At 35.8% G+C, this 8419-nt stretch overlaps 1 pseudogene; it reads left to right on the plus strand.

Annotated features, from left to right (window-relative positions):
- Positions 1-7811: 7811 nt before the first annotated feature.
- On the plus strand, positions 7812-8007 carry LOC126028936 (uncharacterized; annotated as a pseudogene).
- The last annotated feature ends 412 nt before the right edge of the window (positions 8008-8419 follow it).

The following is an 8419-nucleotide window of genomic DNA, read 5'->3' on the forward strand; positions in this document are numbered from 1 at the left end:
TTTTGATCATCCTCACAAAATGTGACTCTTTTAATGTCATGATTTATTTTATTTTAGCTTTGGCCACACCTGGCTGTGATAAAGGTTTATGCTTACTGGTTTGTGCTCAGGGAATCACTCTGGCATTGTTCAGGGGACCAAATTTGGGTCAGGGTCAGCTGCAAGCAAAGCAAGTGCCTCTAAAATAATGACTTAAAAATTGTGGAGTGTTCATTTATTTAATCATGAATATCTCCTTTTAAGGAGAAGATGACCACATTTGAAATTTCATGCCAATCTTAAATATGCAAAGACAAAAAATAATTGTTAAAATTAAATATTACTGATGAAGCTGAAGTCAGAGAGGGGGAGTTTATTTAGAGTGCTGAACCAAAGGTGAACTTCCAAAGGGATGGTCTTCCTGTAGCAAATGAGAGGCTGTCCTGCTTCCATGACTGAGTGGGGTGGAGCTGGTCCTCTTCCTTTTTAATTGATCTCTTGTATCCCCACAGTTAGCATCTGCAGAATTGGAAGGGGCACAGCACACTAGAATAATGAGAAAATCTGCAAAGTGCTCACCTGTTTGTGCAGTGGTTTGAAATTCTGCAGGTTTCAGTGTTGACTGTGTGATCTAAGATTCTGAAATCGCAGCACTGATTGGAATAACTTACAGATGCGTCTTTAACAAGCAGGGCAAAACAAAAAATTAATGTTTTAAAAAGTGAAATAAGATTTTTCCAGCCCGGAGAGAAGACCAATTAAAATCACTTCAATTTTTTAAATGAGTTTTAATTTGAGAGTGGAATTCTTTTAAGAATATGAGTTTGCTAAATATTTGAAATCATTATATATCATGGTTATCAGAAGCCCAAGTGTCTTGGGAATTAAATCACAAATTTAAAAGTTAACACTGTATTCATTTTTGAATCATCTGTTAGGTGACTTTCCCCAGCCTCAGGGGGCAGGGAGCAATTTGTGAAAATGGGCTCTCTGTATATAAGATGCCTAGTAAACTAGCCTCCTACAAACTCCAAAATTCAAACACTGCCACTATACTAAAGCAATTCTCTGATTTTAAATCATTTTGAATTTCATAAACCCAACTCTTTAACCTTTTGTAAATGACAAAAAGTGCAACACATTCTTAACATTTCTGGTCATTCAACACTATGCTGGCCCCATAAAGCTCATCTTTTCCAAATTTAAGCACTTAAAAATGTGAAGTGCTCCAATAAATTTAAATTGGCATATGTTACGCATATCAATGGGAAATGATTCAGGCATTAGAAGCTGGAAGTGGTGAATGAGGGCAAGCAAACCAGGGCATCCATGGTCACGGGATTGATTTTTAATGACTTTCTATTGATTTGATGCCTTTTAAACCTCATGGCCTAAAGTTGGTCTTGCATATCTATCACACCAAACCTTTGACTCTCTTTAAAGAAGGTTCCTTTTCTGTACTCTTGCTCTTACCAAGAATGCCTCCCCAGCAAGGAGAGTCCTGATTTGCACTGAGCCTTTCAGGGAAAAATACCTGGCACATGTTTTGTTCAAGACACTTGTGGCTGCCAATCACAACTGAAACCAAAAAGGGATTCTCTCACTTTCCAAACTGAAAAGTCCTAGACTGGCTTAGACTATTCAGGGCTCCATTCTTTTATTACAGCTCAATCTCATCTCTCGCTTATTTGCTATACCCCACTCTCTCTTCTATTGCTTCCTAATTACTGCTTTCAAAGTCTAGTGTCTTCAGGAAGGACTCTCTGTACTTTGCATCTATGACATTTTCAGTCTCATATGTTACATTCTCAAGCCCACCAGAAAGAAATTCTCTCTTATAATGACCTATATGAAAATATATGGAAGCAGGGTGTGTAGGGTTGTGATGAGAAAGGAACCCTCATTTACTGTTGGTGTGATGTCATCTGGCTCCACCTTTATGGAAAGTAATATGGAAATCTTTCAAAAAAGTAGAAGTAGAAATTCCAAATGACCCAATGATATCATTTCTTGGCATTTACACACTCAAACACAAAATAGTTAATTTGAAAGTACATATGCACTATTATGTTCATCACAGTGCTTAGTACAATGACAAAAATATGACAACACAAATGCTCAACTATGGCTTAAATATCAATAAGTTGTGATGTATATTATATATATAAATACCAGAAGCTTTAAGAAAGGGAAAATTCATTCAATTTGTGTAAGAAGAAAAGAGATACATAGTGATGATCTCTCTCATATGTGGGATTTAAAGGTGCATAGTAAGGGAAAAACAGAAAACCAAAGCCAATAAAGCTGGAGAGTTGGTAAAAAAAATAAACAAATCATGGAATTAGTAGAGATTGAAAAGAAGAGGTCTTTGGATCATGGTGGATTTCCTTGTGATGAGTGTGGTGTTGGAATGATACAAGCATGAAATGATCATTAATGGTATTGTAAATTGCAGCACCTCAATAAAAATGAAAAATAATAAAAATAAGTTTCTTATTCCTGAAGAATAGAATTACATCATTGGATCAAGTTGGATTGCAAGCCATTTTTAAGTTTGACCTATGGTCAGGAGGAATCAATTTACTGATTGGCCTTGTTGGGTTACAAACCAACTCTTGAAGGCCAAAAGCAGAACACAATTCTGAACATTTGAATTGGGAATAGAAAAGAGGTAATTATGCATCTAGCTTTGGAAATCCTGCTCATCTTTCAAATATTTCTGAATCTCTTTATTTTGAGGATTATAGACTTTCAGTATTTGCTTGTGCATCAGTCATGTGCTTTACCTTGACCAGTAAAGTATGAGGGAAGTTTGTTCATGTCAACTCATGGTACAAACTTTCTGAGTCCAAATCACAGATATTCCAACAAGAATTGGTAACTAAATGACAAACATTTTTTCCCCTTACTTTTCTGGAAGTTGGAAAATGGAAGCTCATGGAACCCTTATCCTGTGGGTGTTTTCTTCCTGAGTGTCTTCCTGAGGGACACACTGGGAAAGAAAGCTAGAGAGAAGAGAGTGAAGGGGAGGGAGGGAGGGAGAATAAAAGCAGTGCTCTCATAACAGGGCTCATCTCCATGAATATTCCCATTATATTAACACCTAATTAATGCATGAATAGTTTAACAATGTCACTTAAGACTTTTGGGAGGGCACACACTTTCAGTTCATGGCAACTAGCAACTCTGGTGAACATGTAAAGAAATTGCTTTGGTTATTGGAAGTCATACACTTTGGGGGTTACTTACTGATAGAGTACATTTTAACTATCCTGAGTGATGGTAATCAGTTTTATAAATGAGGTCCTACCAAAATACAAACCTAAAATATGTGGCATTAACTTGATAGTAACTGGTGAGCACAGAGGAAGCAATTATCAAGGCTGAAAATATGGTGAATCACGGTACAATGTGGTAAAATATTTGGCAGAAGTGTCAACTGAAGTAAATTAGAAGACAAAAAATCAACTTACAACTATTGGGAGAATTTGGAGGACAGAAAGTTCACAATATACATTGATTATTGATGGTTACATTTAGCAATGTGGTATGAGAAAGAATGCATGTAGAAATAAGCATCTGGTCAGCAAGCAGGAATAAAAGGGAATTAAAACACAGTATCAAAGAATATAAAATTATGAATATAATGGTCAGGCATGTTGCTAAAAGCTCTGATTGAATTAAATGTCAGAATAAAAATTCAATTGAGAGTAAAGGATATTCCAACAAGATATTCCAACAAGAATTGGTAACTAAATGACAAACATGAGATGGAAAAGGATACAAATGAGGTTATCTCCCCCAAATTTTATAAGTTCAAAGGCTATATGCTACAATTTAAAAAGTGATATGAATATCTGAGAAAAGAAACCCTCCATCTTCTCCATTAAAAAGATGTGGTTATGGGGCTGGAGAGATAGCATGGAGGTAACGTGTTTGCCTTGCATGCAGAAGCACGGTGGTTCGAATCCTGGCATCCCATATGGTCCCCTGAGCCTGCCAGGAGCGATTTCTGAGCGTGGAGCCAGGAGTAACCCCTGAATGCTGCCGGGTGTGACCCCAAAACCAAAAACCAAAAAAATAAAAAGAGGTGGTTATGGAACTGAAGTGATAGTACCATGGATACGGTGTTTTTTTCAGATATATATATTTTTTGAAGCAGCCTTGAATCCTTTGCCAATATTACCTTCAGATCTCATATTCTTAGTAGGTGGGACTCCTTTGATTGCTAAGGGGAGGAGAAAGGTGAGAAGCCTTTATATTTAGTAATGAAAAATGGGTCTTGGTCAATATCATTCTCTTCAGAAGACCCTATTTGATAGGTAGACACATATATTTTTTGGAACTTCCTAGGAGAGAGGACATTTTTCTTGACCATTGTAAATCCAGATACCAAAATGACAAAAATAGGACCATTCATCTAAGAATGCCATACCTTATCACTGGAGTTAAAACTTATACCAAGAGTGCCAGATCTCCAAATTCATTGAGAAATGGTATAATTCTGATTAATGATATTTATTTGAAGTTTAGTCCCTGTAAAATAAAAATATCTAAGAGTTGGTGAGACTGTTCCAAACACTGTGTTTCTAACCCTTAGGAGGACAGGTCTGATGGAGCAGGTTAGTGGCAAAGAAATAATACAAAGCCAGTTAGGAATGAGATTCATTGGAGTCAGTCTGCTTTTTGCTTCATGGCTTCTCCTTTCTGCCATGTGCTCCCTCTGTATCCTCCAAAAGCCAGGCCTGATCTTTCTTTATTCAAACCAACACCCAATCCCAGGAGGGGAAAGGTCCAGTAAGATACAAAAATAACCATTCAGTGGTTATTTTTTTTTAACATATTATAGGAAGAGGTTACTGGGAAGAGGAAGTTGGGGGAACACCTTTGCTTAGGGTTTTAGCTAGGTATTATCTTATAAGTCCTGAAGTGAGTCAAAGATAGGGAGACTGTACTAAGCCATTCTAAGAAAATGGCATTGGTACCTGCCAAGGGCCAAAGATGTCTGACCAATCTGGTGTATTGTAGCAGAAAACTTCAATATAGTGAACTTCCTGGAATCTGATTTCTTCAGAGGACACTTTGTGAAAGCTAATATTCCAAAGCCAAGTTTCTGAGTTCTTAGAACTAATTAAATCATTTTTCACCATTGAAAACACTGACAATTTCAAGAAGGACCACCTCCTTTTCTAAACTTGGCTCCAATATAAATTAGGGATGTTGGAACAATCATTCAGAGTGATTTTCTGAATTATAATACTATAACTGCAGCTTGATCTATTTTTGTTGGAAACAAAAAAATGGTCAGAAATCAATATGTAGAACTCTTCATGGGCTCATACCTATTCTTGTTTTCTCCCAGAAAAACCCTATTCTGCAAGAACAAATTGCCAGTCAACTAAATAACATTTGAAATTTTATTTTCACCCATCCTGGTATAAAAAAAGGAGTGGAGTCTGTGACTTCACCCCGGATTTACGTGTAACTACCTGCAAGACCCGCCCATTCTTGGGAGTGGTCTTGGGAAGGTTAGATAAGGCCTTTGACCAGAAGGGCAAGGAATTAAAGGATTTGCCAGTATGGAGGTTGGAGGAGACATGACTGAAAGAAGTTAAGACACAGGGCAAGCCAAGAATGGCATGTGCTTAAATAGGTTTATGATATAGGCCACAGATGTTGGCCAGGGCAATAAAGATGTTATCTCTCTGGAAGTCTGCCTGTGAGTGAGTTCTATATCTGCCGCTTTCCTGAACCCAGATACCCGCCTGCTGAAGGGGGTTGCAGAGCCACGTGGCTGGGGATGGCAGAGAAAGGCACCTTCATGCGTCTACCACCATCCAAGCCCATCCTAAGGGTTGAAACTCTACAGAGTCTGCTGTGGGAATTGGGAAACTTTTAGTTAAAGCATCTTAACTGTCAAAGCCTCTTAGCCTTGGAGTCTGTCTTCTAGTCTGACACACCAGCACCTCAAATATCACTCCTAATGGGTTGGAGAAATGCTTGAGGCTAAGTTGATCAACCATGTGTCTATGTGTCAACTATGAGGAAATTCCTTTCTCCTTTATCTGGACCCCATATCCCAGTGGATTTTGGATAATTCTGTTAGCCCTCTCTGGTAGTGAGAATAGTTGTGGACTTTTACCTGGATCTTTGAATCAACTAATCTGTTTGTGCCTGTTATTTCCTGCTCCCACACAACCAAAAAGTGCTGAGAAAGGAATTACTATGTAGAAGGTACCTTGTGAGAAGTTTGGAAGGTTGAAGCCAGATTAGATTAGAAGCCACTGTGTTTATATCTGGTTTAATATATGCTTGAATTAAACCAGTTAACTAATAGGGGTAACAGAATCATTGCTAGAGATCAGAGAAATGTATAATCTAGAAAGTTTAGAGACTTAGGTCTTTTCTAGTTAGAAAAGTTTGAGTTCTTTTACACGCCCCATGATCCATTGGAGAGTTAAAACGAGTACTCTATCCTTGCTTCGTTTTGTTCATATACTGTGATTTTGAGCTTGTCTGAACACTGCTAATATGTTGATGCTATTCTTTTGCCTGGTCTTAAGGTAAAGAATAATGTAAGAATATTTTGGCTATCAAAACAATTTTTTTTAACACCTGAGATCAAGCATCTTAATGTTTCAGTGTCACAATAAACTCTCCTGGGTTTCAAAAATTGCACTGTTAGAAATGATCATAAACCTAAAGAAAAAAAGGTGGGTAATGGAAGAATTAGGGTCTAGGAACTATAGAAAGTAAGATAAGCAATCTCTAGTAAAGGGTTTATTTTATAAGCCAAGACCCAGTTTAGACTTAGAATTAGGTTGCATATTTTACAAATAAAGATATGATCTCTGTAACATTATGGAAAATATTTTTGAAGCAGAAGTCTGGGACTATTAAATAAAAGAATATTCTTGTAGTTTTGTAAATGTGATTGTCATTGATACCCCAAATTTTAGTGAATACTAAAATAATTCTTCTGTTCCTGAGTTCATGTTTGTTTTCTTTTTACTTTTGTCCAGCTTCTGAATGGAATTGTTAGAATATATAGGCCCCAAATGTTCATGGCCTGAGATAATTATGGTTAATGAAAACTCGTTTGAAACATATATATGCTTATATATATAAAGTCATAAAATCTGACTCAAACTTTTATCCTAGCTGTATTTATTAATTAGAATTAGCTCATGTTATCTAAAGAGGGGAAAGTAAATGACTTGGTCTTGCAAAATATTGAGATAAATGGCAGTTGCTTATGCAATTTGTGCAACGAAAGTATCTCTGAGTCAGGTAAACTTACTTAAAAGGTCAAGATTACACCAAATGATATAAGTCTCAAGGAGTATTAGGTCTCTGAAATATTTTGGTAATAGATTTTTATAACTACTTAATGAGAACAAAAAATAATTATTTCATGTAAGATAATTATTTCAGGTGTACTGAATGCAAATTCCGCCTCGACAAAGTTGAAACCATCAGTCTTCATGCATAATATGAAGTGGTTTACTTTTTCAGACTGTATATTGTTTAATTGGTCCGTCTAGAAAATGATTAAAATTATTTTATGTCAGTTTTCAGGTCAGCTAAGTTTTATAATCAGGCCAGCTAAGTTTTGTTTGAAGTTTTGATATACTTGCTACTTGGTAACTTGTTTTTGACATTTTAGTAGATATAAAACAAAACTTTGCAGAAATAAAAAATTAAAAAATTAAATAAAATCTTAATCTGAGAAAAGGAAAATAGATATAAAATATCTTTGAAGAGCAAAGGCATCTTATAACAATTACTTTTTCTACTTAAGGTAAGAGAAATATGAATAAGAGATATTTGGTAAGACTATACTTTCCGGGAACATTTCTATAGTATGTTACTAGAGAAGGTTCTCTGATTGTGTAGAGCACCCAAAACCATGAGGAGGAATCAGAGAATCATCTCTTGAGTGTTGCTATTGCAACTGTTTTTTGCCATTGATGACCATTCTTCCCTTCCTTTGGAAGGGTTAGAGGGAGATGATGTAGTCTGAGTGGTAAAAATAAATAAATAAATAAATAAATATTTGGTATGTTAAGGAATCATGGTAGGTATTTCAAACAAGAAGATATGTTCAAACTTATTAACATAGAAGTGAATAAAATGTGAGTATTCTAAAATTATTTAGATTTTCTGAAGATTTTGATATAATCTTGTTAATTCTGGATATTTTAAGAAATTGTCATAAAACTGAGCAAAGTTTCTTGCTGACTGTGTTACAAGAGCTTTAATTATGAGCATTTTAAATACATTGCCATTTGTAATATTGTTTTAATGCCTTTTTAGAGAAGTCTGTGGAGAAAAGATTTTGACAGAGATTTTAGTATACAGACTTGTCATAGAACTAAAGATAAGTTTTTTTCACACAGAGCTTATAAAATCTGCACACTTTAAAATTGCTGGAGTATTT

Source organism: Suncus etruscus, chromosome 14 (genome assembly GCF_024139225.1).
Source record: "Suncus etruscus isolate mSunEtr1 chromosome 14, mSunEtr1.pri.cur, whole genome shotgun sequence".
In the NCBI taxonomy this organism is placed as follows: Eukaryota; Metazoa; Chordata; class Mammalia; order Eulipotyphla; family Soricidae; genus Suncus; species Suncus etruscus.